We start from the raw sequence: 10,451 nt of genomic DNA on the forward strand, positions 1-10,451 counted from the left end.
TGGCGACCCCTCCTTTTTTGCTTTAACAACTCATTTCCAAGCGATTCAACGGCGTTTTTCATAAATTTTCGTCCATTAGCGTCTACACCAAAAGTGGCTAATGTATTTGAGACAACAGCAACAATAACGAAAATGCAAGATACCTGGAGTGTAAAATCGGTCGGAGAAAAAAGATAAACGACTACAAATCAGTGCCAAGCAGCCTCTTCTTAACCAACTTGAGATTAAGTTATTTAAGAAGGAACATTCTGTGGTATTTGTAGGCCAATAACTATTTGATAATTTATAATACATGTTACCATTTTAAATAGTGGAGGGTGTGGATAATGTAATCAACTCTTGCTGCAGATTGCCAGACCACTTTAGGGTCTTTCAAGTAGAAGTGACAGACATCAAAGTAGCAGTAAATGTACTTTTATGAAGTTCGGCTTCTTTTCGGGAGATATACATATGTATGTACATCCACTCCGATAGCAGAGTTCACTGACAGCAAGCTTAAAGCTAGTGAAAGCGTGCATGACCTCATCAGCAGCTGCATCAAGCTACTTCCATATTAAATTTGTCTGAGGTTGCCTGGTTACCACGGAATCATCGGAAATTATAAAACTCATAAACTCGCAAGAAAAGTTACCCAAACCCATATTCTATCAGGTTGGGAATGAGCAGGGGTTCCCTTGTCTTCGTAAACGTAAAACGTAAACTTTTTAATTATGCGTCATCATTTCTTTTGTCGCCTTCAAAGTAATCTCTAGATACACTTATGCCAACGTTTTTACGTTTTTCCAGTCCTCGAAACACTATTCATAAGCATTTTTTGGGAATTTTGTTTTACCTCTTCGATCGACGTAAAGCGAGACTCATTGCAATGATTGTTGACTCGTTTGCATGTCAAACTCATACACCTATGTCTCATCGGCTGTTCTCCATTAATATGGGATCGGTAAATGCTCGATCAAGCATGTTCAAATAGACCTGTTTACGGTGTTGATTTTTTTGTTCTTTTTGAAACAAAAAAAATCAGCTTTATCGCAACGAGTCGAGCTAGAAGAGGTAGGCTTTGTATCACTCATAGGCTTGTGTTTTTGATAAAACTGAATCACCGTAAGCCTTTTTCAACATTCGCAACGATTTCGAACATGAAATTTGGAAAGCAATACAAAATTTGAGACAAATTCTTTCTTCTATATTTTATCCATTGTAAAAATCCCAACGCACTACTGAAGCAGCTGCTGTAAACAAACTGGGTGGCAGATCGTGCTCATATTTAGAATAGTAGTGAAGAGCAGTCCTGTCAACTTACGAAAATACATTTTTTTGAAATATCCTTCACCGGGAATTTAATTATAATTTTCGAGTGTTTTTTTGTCTCATTGTATGGCACCTTCTGCATATTCCGGAATTCATTAATGCGTAAATTATTTAATCAGCTCCCACTTATAGCGCCAATAGCAACCCGATTTAATTTGTCCAAAAATGACTCACTCAATATATACTTGATACTCTCACTTTAATTAATTTCCTTAATTACGAATATTAGTAATACGATTATACTAATTTAGTTCACATATACTCAACGACTTATACATACATTATATAGTAAGTATGGCATACTTTACATACGGTGCTCGCCTGGCTGGAAGCTAATTCGCCTGGCTGAAAGAAGAAACTTGAAATACCACTTATTATTTATCACAAATTAATGCTGCAGCGAGGCATAAATTGATTTCAGTTAATTGAAGCCTGTTCTCTTTAATTTACATATGTGTATGCTTACAGTAGTAGAAATAAAAATAGAAACATCTAAGTGATGATATTTTGTTATTGATATATTATTGCATGGTATCAATAGTTCGACACGAAGTTTGTAAAAACTCGATTGAAACGTCGGAAACTCTATAGATATAATATTATCTATTAATATGACTAAGTCGTGTTACTCTGGTAGCAGCGTTAATAATGCGCCTTGAAATTTAGTAGAGATAAGACTCTTACGACTATCCTTAAGCTGATAAATGGCAATGCCGCCAAAAAAGAAAGACATAATGCAAAAGGGTGAAATTATCTTCCGTTTTCTTTTTGTTTACCTTCACTGTTATGCTGAACCATTAGACAATTTGCACCGACGTCTACAAGCGTTAAATTGACGATTGCATGTGCCATTCGCGTTGTCATTCTTGTATATTTTATCCAAACAAATTTTTAGTACAACCATATATTATTGCTACTATTGCTACTGAACTGTTAGATATTTGTTTTATATTTTTTTGTTAGTGTTGCATATGTTTCTTCTTTTTTCTGGTTAACTGAAATTGAGGAAACATTTTTAGGAAATTACTCTTTGGTTAACAGTAAATTTACTGCGTGCAGTTTTGACCTTTTTACTATGCGGTCAATGACATGTGCGCATGCAACCTTTGAAGGGTTTTTTAGCTTCCTTGCAACCGAAGTAAATGTTTTTTCTTGTTTTTAATAAAATTTTCTTACGTAATTTTTGTTGTTTTTTCCTTTTTGTGTCCATCATGCGTAAAAATTACCTAACACCAGTAATAGCCGCATAAAGTAACGTTTTGTCATCGAAATTAGAAGGAAGGAGTAACATTGGCGCGAAGTGATAAAAGTAAACGGGGTGGAAAACCAACGTGGCCATTCGACACACACAACCGACATACACAACGTAAATGGGAAATCCGCTTCACAGTTTAACTTAAAATCACTGTGATCTTAAACGTAAGAGTCAAAGCCAAATACTGCTGAAAAACTCAATCTAAAGAGCGTAACGTTTGCTAAAAAGTAAAAAAATAACAGTAAAACATAAAACTGCATTCTATTGTAACTGTGTCTTGTCTAGACTTCAGCGCAGTTATTTTTGCTTAACAACCCAGTTGTTTGCAAACTACTGCGACCATTTGCTATTTTAAGGCAAATAAATCATTTAATGAAATTACCATACTTGCAACATGTTCTCCGTTATGATGACCCATAAATCATAATAAAACGTTGGCAGTCGTTGGAAAATTTTTCAAACATTTAAGTGAGTTACTACCGTAAAATAAGTCATAGACGCAGGTCCAGTGAGTGCTCCAGTTTAAATTATTATTTAAGCTAGTTAGTAATGGAGCTTATGTGTTAAAAGTTTGCCCTAAATACAAATAACTAGCAGATGACAATTGTCCATGTTATGAGACTAACATTTATGTACTATATGTCATCACATTTCATCCGAAGCTGTTGTGTTCTTTTCATTGACGGTGTTTTTTACGTAGCGGGTCCGAAACCCAGGGTACAACCCTGGGAAAAGATAATTCGCCTTCTCCCTTTAGCTCGTCTTAAAACAGATGTTTTTTTGGCTACCCAGAGGATACTTGGTCTTGGTCTTGAAAGTCGTGAACTTCTTCTTCTTCTTTACTGGCGTAGACACTGCTTACGCCATTATAGCCGAGTTAACAACAGCGCGCTAGTCGTTTCTTCTTTTCGCCACGTGGCACCAATTGGATATTCCAAGCGAAGCCAGGTCTTTCTCCACTTGGTCCTTCCAACGGAGTGAAGGTCTTCCTCTTCCTCTGCTTCCCCCGGCGGGTACTGCGTCGAAAACTTTCAGAGCTGGAGTGTTTTCGTCCATTCGGACAACATGACCTAGCCAGCGTAGCCGCTGTCTTTTAATTCGCTGAACTACGTCAATGTCGTCGTAAATCTCGTACAGCTCATCGTTCCATCGAATGCGATATACGTCGTGACCAATGCGCAAAGGACCATAAATCTTTCGCAGAACCCTTCTCTCGAAAACTCGCAACGTCGACTCATAAGTTGTTGTCATCGTCCAAGCCTCTGCACCATATAGCAGGACGAAAATTATGAGCAACTTATGGAGTTGGTCGTGAACTGCTTGAATATAAAAGAATCATCTCTAACAACTCTCACGTGAATGGTACTTAGAGAACATGGCTCCATCCTCCATGATTTTGCCCGACGATTGGAAGTGGAGTGATTGGAGTGTCCTCAGCCCAATCAAAAAAAGATAGACCCCATAATCTGCGCCAACTATCGTGAAATAAGCTTCCTCAACATCACATATACGGTTCTATCGAGCGCACTGTGTGAAAGATTAAAGCCCACCGTCAACAAACTGATTGGATCTTATCGGTGTGGAAACTGGCAAATCAACAACCGACTATATATTCACCAAGCGCCAAGTCTTGGAAACGACCCATGAAAAGAGGATTGACACACATCACCTTTTCGTCGATTTTAAAACTGCTTTCGACAGCATGAAAAGGAGCTGCCGTTATGCCGTTTTGTTTGAATTTGGTATCTCCGAAGAACTAATACGGTTGTGTAAGCAGACGTTAAGCAATACCAAAAGCTCCGACAGAATTGGAAAGGACATCTCCGAGCCTTTGATGAATCGGCGTTAAGAGTTTTCAAGAGAAAGGTTTAGCGGAAGATTTATCGTCCTTTGTACCGAATGGAAACACTTCAGTTCTGAGAGTATTCGACGCAGTACCTGCCAGGGGAATACCTCTACTCTGTTGGAAAGACCAGGTAGAGAAGGACCTGTCTACACTTGGAATCTCTAATTGTCACCAAAAAGTAAAAAGGAGAAGAAGAATAAGTCACCACATTTCGAAGATTATTTAATACAATACTCATATCGATAACAAATTTTAAGCATTTACTTGTTTACATTTCTATTAAATAAAGTAAATATATTTTAATTCGCTAGAGGCAATCAGTTAATTTGTCAATAATATTTTCCAACGTCCGTGCCATTATTACACCTTCGAGAAAAACATTTTAGTACATAATTTTCTTCAACTTCGTTGACCACGCATTACTATGACTTTCATATAATTACATTACAGTTACCTTAAGTGAAAACTTCGGACGTACATAACTCATTCGTAGTGTTGTACAACTTCAAAGCAACATTTACAGCTCTGATGTATAAACAATTTGGAAATCATATGCAGAAGTGTTCAAAATATGATAAAGCGGATTTCGAAAATATTTAAAATATTTTCCGGCCGTGAAAAATAAATTTCAAATTTGGCCCTTTTATGAAAAGGTCTTTAGTATGAAATTTTTGTAGCTTATTATAATAATTAAAAGAAAATATATATATATATATTTGTTTTCCATGGCGGCCATGTTTGTTAACGGATTTGTGTCAAACGTTGCCAGTGTGTTCAGTAAAAATTGTCATTTCATGATATAACGTTTCCTTTTAGTTAGGTTAGAGTAGGTCGTGGGGTTGATGAAAAGTCGCTGAATCTCACTTGGACAGAAGTTCGTCCTTTGTGTTACCCAAAATATATTATCAAATCCTCATCGATCGTCGCGACGTATTAAGGCGGATAATATCTATCTATCTTATATCTGTGTCTACCGAGATATTTCAATCTCAGTCTAGAAAAAGCTAAGCAATAGAGATGGACGTGACAAGATGATTCCAACTTGCCTTCCTCTATACAGATTTGGCAACGAGGGTCCGACAGAATACCAAGCCGTACCGCATGTAAACCCATTGGACAGGGTATAATTACCAGTCTCCCCGGCTTTGCTAAGAGCCAGTAGTTCGGATGACCTATTACGGTTCGCTCCGGGCCAGAAGGATCTCGCAGTCACACAAGTTCCGGTTGTTGATCAGCCCACTGGAGATCAAATGGTTCAACACAAGAATGCAAGCAGACATCGGATAACCGATTCGTCCCCAAACGGATGAAATTGAGACAATTGTACCTTTCTGGCCAGATTATCGGCTTTGCAGTTTCCAGCGATTTCGCTATGGCCGTGCACCCATACTTGTCTAATATGAATGAAGTTTGAAGTTATTGCAAATGAGGTCATGCGCTATTTGACTAGTTTTGAGTACACAATCAGCAAGCTAGTATTGCCGTTCGGCTGTCGGAATGAATACAACTTCTCTGAAGGAGACTGCACTCCGGCGCTGTACATCTACTGCTTCCCTAATGCAGTGGTTTAGTAATCTGAAACTAGAGTTAATGGAGAGCTCTCGACACAAGACTCCACCATCTATTCTCCCCCTCAGCCTTGATGCGTCCGTGAAGAAAGTCACTGCCCCTCTCCTCCAACGGCCTCGACCCGTCCCCAAATTCTTTGCAGGTGTGTGAGCCGTGTTAGGAGAATATTTTGTGGTGCAGTGTTCTAGGTTAGAAGGAATACAACTTAAGCAGGAGAGTCCTCATATACACAGCTTCCCTAAGTCCCGTTACAATGTTGTTCGGCTTTTTTCTCAGAATTTGACCAAATCGAATTGAGGAATTCTATTTTCAAAAAGATGGTGCGCCTCCTCACACGTTAATTACAAGATCATAGTTCTAGTTTATTTGATCTTGGTATGTTAAATAAAAGGTTCAAGTCAATCATCTATCAACGCTCGAAGAGCTTGAAAACTATACCGAAATTCCAAACGTCACCGTGGTGACAATGTGGCCCACTTTTTGCTAAAATCTCAAACGAAGTACAATTATTTGCATAACGAGAAAAAAACAAATTTAAATGGTTAGGTTAGCTTGTAGAACATTAAATTTCCTACAAAATCTGTCAATTTCAAGTACTGGGAAGTGAGATTTGAATTGGCTGAGAGGCTTTTAGAGACCTTCTTAGAAGTGTCTAAGAACCTATTTTTCAGAGTACCAAGCGAAAAAAATTACTAAATTTTTGTTCCATCCTAATATGTGTACATACTCGCATATATCTTACACAGTGCAAAATAATGTGAAGGGCTTTAATTTACGATTAAAGCTAACGCATTTTGAATGTGTGCTTGCTGAATACTCGTATCAACAACGAATTTATCTCTGGTGAAATTCCACTCGCAATTCGACAACGCAAGTTTGTTTTCACTCTAGTTGGCATGTGACCATATAATAATATGTAATATATGTAATATGTATATGCATATTTGAAAGCGATTAAGATCCATTATTTACTATGCCAAATTATGTGTAAGTACATGCGCTTATTCTCAATGTCATCGAGCAATTTGTCATTTAATTAAATTCCCAAACACTTACTCGCAATGACACATCTCTAGATGTTGAGTGTTTGTTTGTTAGTATGTAACTAGCCGCTGCTCACAGTCAGGACATTGGGTCCCGTTGTTTGACACTTGGTTGACAGATTTGTTGCCACAGCAAGACAATGTTGACATTGCGGTCCAGAATTTCGGCTTCTAACATTTACGTTTGACCAACTATGTGCAAACAACATTGTCATTTTGTGTCCTAAAGAGGTGATAATACCTTCCAGTTCATGCATGTTAAAGAATTTTGTTCGAAGAAATTCAATATTTCATTATTTTTTCTATTAACATTTTTATCACCCATTTTCAAAATTTAATCTGAGGTACACCATTTGTGTAATTAATGAATACCATAGCCAGGTATATATTTACTTATAACTGCATTTTAGTCTAACGTATTGACTTTCAAGCATTTAAATCGCATTTCTCTCTCGCTGTTGTTATTTGTTGACATATTTATTTGTATGTTGTTGGCAAAAAGAAAAAAATAAATCACGGCCAATGATTAATGCTACTTAGTGTCACGCTGGCGGCAACCGCACTTAATTTGCATTTTCCGTAAAGAGTGAATGTTGAAATAAAGAAAAAGTCTATACATTCATCGACCGATACACCGCTGCGTATGCGGATCAGTTTAATTATAGCAATATTTACGCTGTCTGCAACATCAATCGTGCATGTATGTATGTACACACAAATATATTGCCAGGAAAAGCGGCTTCAAGTTAAAAATAAAGTAATAGGGAGTTATTTTCAAGCTTTCCAGTGCACAAATTTCGACGGCATTCTTCTTCTTCTTTATGTACATGACAAATTTGTTCTATAGCTCTTGTCATTTACGAGATAAATACAAAAAAATGGGAATTTCATGGAAAAATCAGGTTTAGAGCCCTGTACTACTTCGCCGGTGTGAGTTACGACTTTGTTGCACTGGGCACTTTTGTAGAGTGAACAATTCAGAGAAATATGCGTCTAAAGTCAAGGCGATGCTATAAAATACCTCTGATCTGTAGGAATTTAAAGATAAAAACTCACGATTGTAATGTATTTTCTATGGAAAATTTTTACAGGCCTTGGTCCAGTTCTCAATATTAATATTAAGGGCTAAAATTTTTAGGGAATTTTTTTAGGGTATGCCCAAGAAAATTTCGTGACGGGACTGAAAAAAATTAATATTTCAAAAACATAAAACACCCTAATATATATACACATATATATGGCATCTTTTCGGCAACTTTTGCAACAGTGTTAAATATCTGAAATATAACGGCTGTGTTAAAATATATTTAAAGTACTATAAATCAATAAGTAAAATTATCTGAACTTTAAGCTGACAACCAAGATGACATGAAAGAGCTTCATTGGAGAAAATGTCAAAATTGGACGATGAGCGTGGCACCGCAACACGTATCTCCGAATTCATTTAATAAACTCCAACCAAATTCGAAATTACACTGATATTTGCATGTTACCGAGCGAAAATGTACTATAAACACGCCTACTTCCCATATAACACATTTTAAATTCAATCTGATGAATATACTGGGATACAGTTTTGCACGAATAGCCCTTAATGTATGCCATCTCAAGTCCGTGGCTACAGAAGACTTGGACTTTTATCACTCTTTAGTCAAAATATCGGCAAATGGGCGACATATTTAAATGAAATTCGTATAAAACCGTTTTATAATAATAGTATGCGCTTATGTCGAAAATGGGTTGAATTGAGTCAATACGCCACTTAGCCCCATATATTTACATTTTAGAAAGATTTTCGAACTTCCGCTTGACTTTATACGGCATATACAGCAAATATGTGTATCATCATAATAAAATTAAGAGAGCGTGTTTTTCTAATAGCAATGCACCTTTTCGTCTTAAATGGATATTATCAGTTGAAAACTTGCACAATTTCAATATAACTAATACAAAGATTTTCAAAACATAGCTCTCATTTACCGAATCAAAAAACTTTAAACTTCCGCTTGGCTTTATGACGTATTATCGGTCAATACGTAAGATATCGTAAGAAAAGACATAATGTAAGTGAGCATGACCATCTACTTGTTTACACTCAGCCTTTCTTCTCCTGCCAACGTCATCTCTTCAACGAGCTCGGTTGCATTTTGTGGTTATTTTTAATGAGACAGCTGTCATTTACAGCCAATTGGGTAATAATTGTTGCGTAATTTGTTGCCATTTACTTCGCTTAATTGCTATTAAAAAGTGAAGATGAGATTAACGAAGAAAACAAGAGATATTTCAGCGAAAAACATTCTTATTTTACCTTCCACAATTTAATTTTTTTTTCTGTTCTACATTTGGTTTCGTTTCAAAAATTTCCCTTTGATACGGGAATTAATTAGGGTTAACACCCCTTAACTAAAACTTAACTAAAAGAAAAAGCGAAAAACCAGGTCAAAAACAAGTAAGGAAGAGCTAAGTTCGGGTATAACCGAACATTTTATATCACTCGATTTTATTCATTCTAAGCGCAAAGATGCACCGTTAGAAGAAAATAAACACTCTCCTAATTTTATCTCACATATTGGCCGATATATATTATTATATTAGGTATATGGCGGCTAAGGGAAGTATTGGCACGATTCAACCGATTTTTGACATTCAGACACACCATTGTCATTATATTGTATTTTCGATCAAAAACCAACTATAAACACTGTGTCTACATATACATAACCTAAGGCCTCGCTCAGTTTTGGCTCGATTTAGGCAATTTTTAGTCATAATGTGGTACAACATAATTTCACTGTTCGCGCATAGTTTTATCCTGATATGTTAACACATTTTGATTTTGTAAACTGAAAAGTAAAAAGTTTCAAAATGGAATTTAAAATTGTGTTTATAAGAAAAGTAGGCGTAACTGTAGTCTAATTTCACACATTTTCACACTCGAATATTTGTAGAATGTCATATATCGAATTTGGTTGACACTAGTTTTGGGCGGGTCTCGGGATATGTGTTTTCACCTAAAAATGGGCGGTGCCGCGCGTTCAATTTTGATCTCAAAACCATTAAAACCCTTGTCATACCATCTCGGAGGTAAAATGTAATGCCTCAGGCGTATTTAGATCCTGATTATTGCGTTTCTAGTAATTCTTAGTAGTACCCTCATATAGGAAGTAATCAGGGGTTATTATTCGATTCCATCCATTTTCAGCCTCCAAGGACGGACGGATCATTTATATATCGTCACCTGAAATGCAAAATAACGTAACATTTTCGGAAATTTAGAGTGGCATGAATGAATAAAATTGAACAGGAGTGAAAAAAAAATTTAATATTGGTTAAAATTCGCAAAACCTGAAAATGTTGGATATATGTAATATTATGTATGTAATTTGAAGTAGTGAATCGTAATCAATAAGACACTCAATTTCGAATTTTT

Source organism: Bactrocera tryoni, chromosome 1, assembly GCF_016617805.1.
Source record: "Bactrocera tryoni isolate S06 chromosome 1, CSIRO_BtryS06_freeze2, whole genome shotgun sequence".
In the NCBI taxonomy this organism is placed as follows: domain Eukaryota; kingdom Metazoa; phylum Arthropoda; class Insecta; order Diptera; family Tephritidae; genus Bactrocera; species Bactrocera tryoni.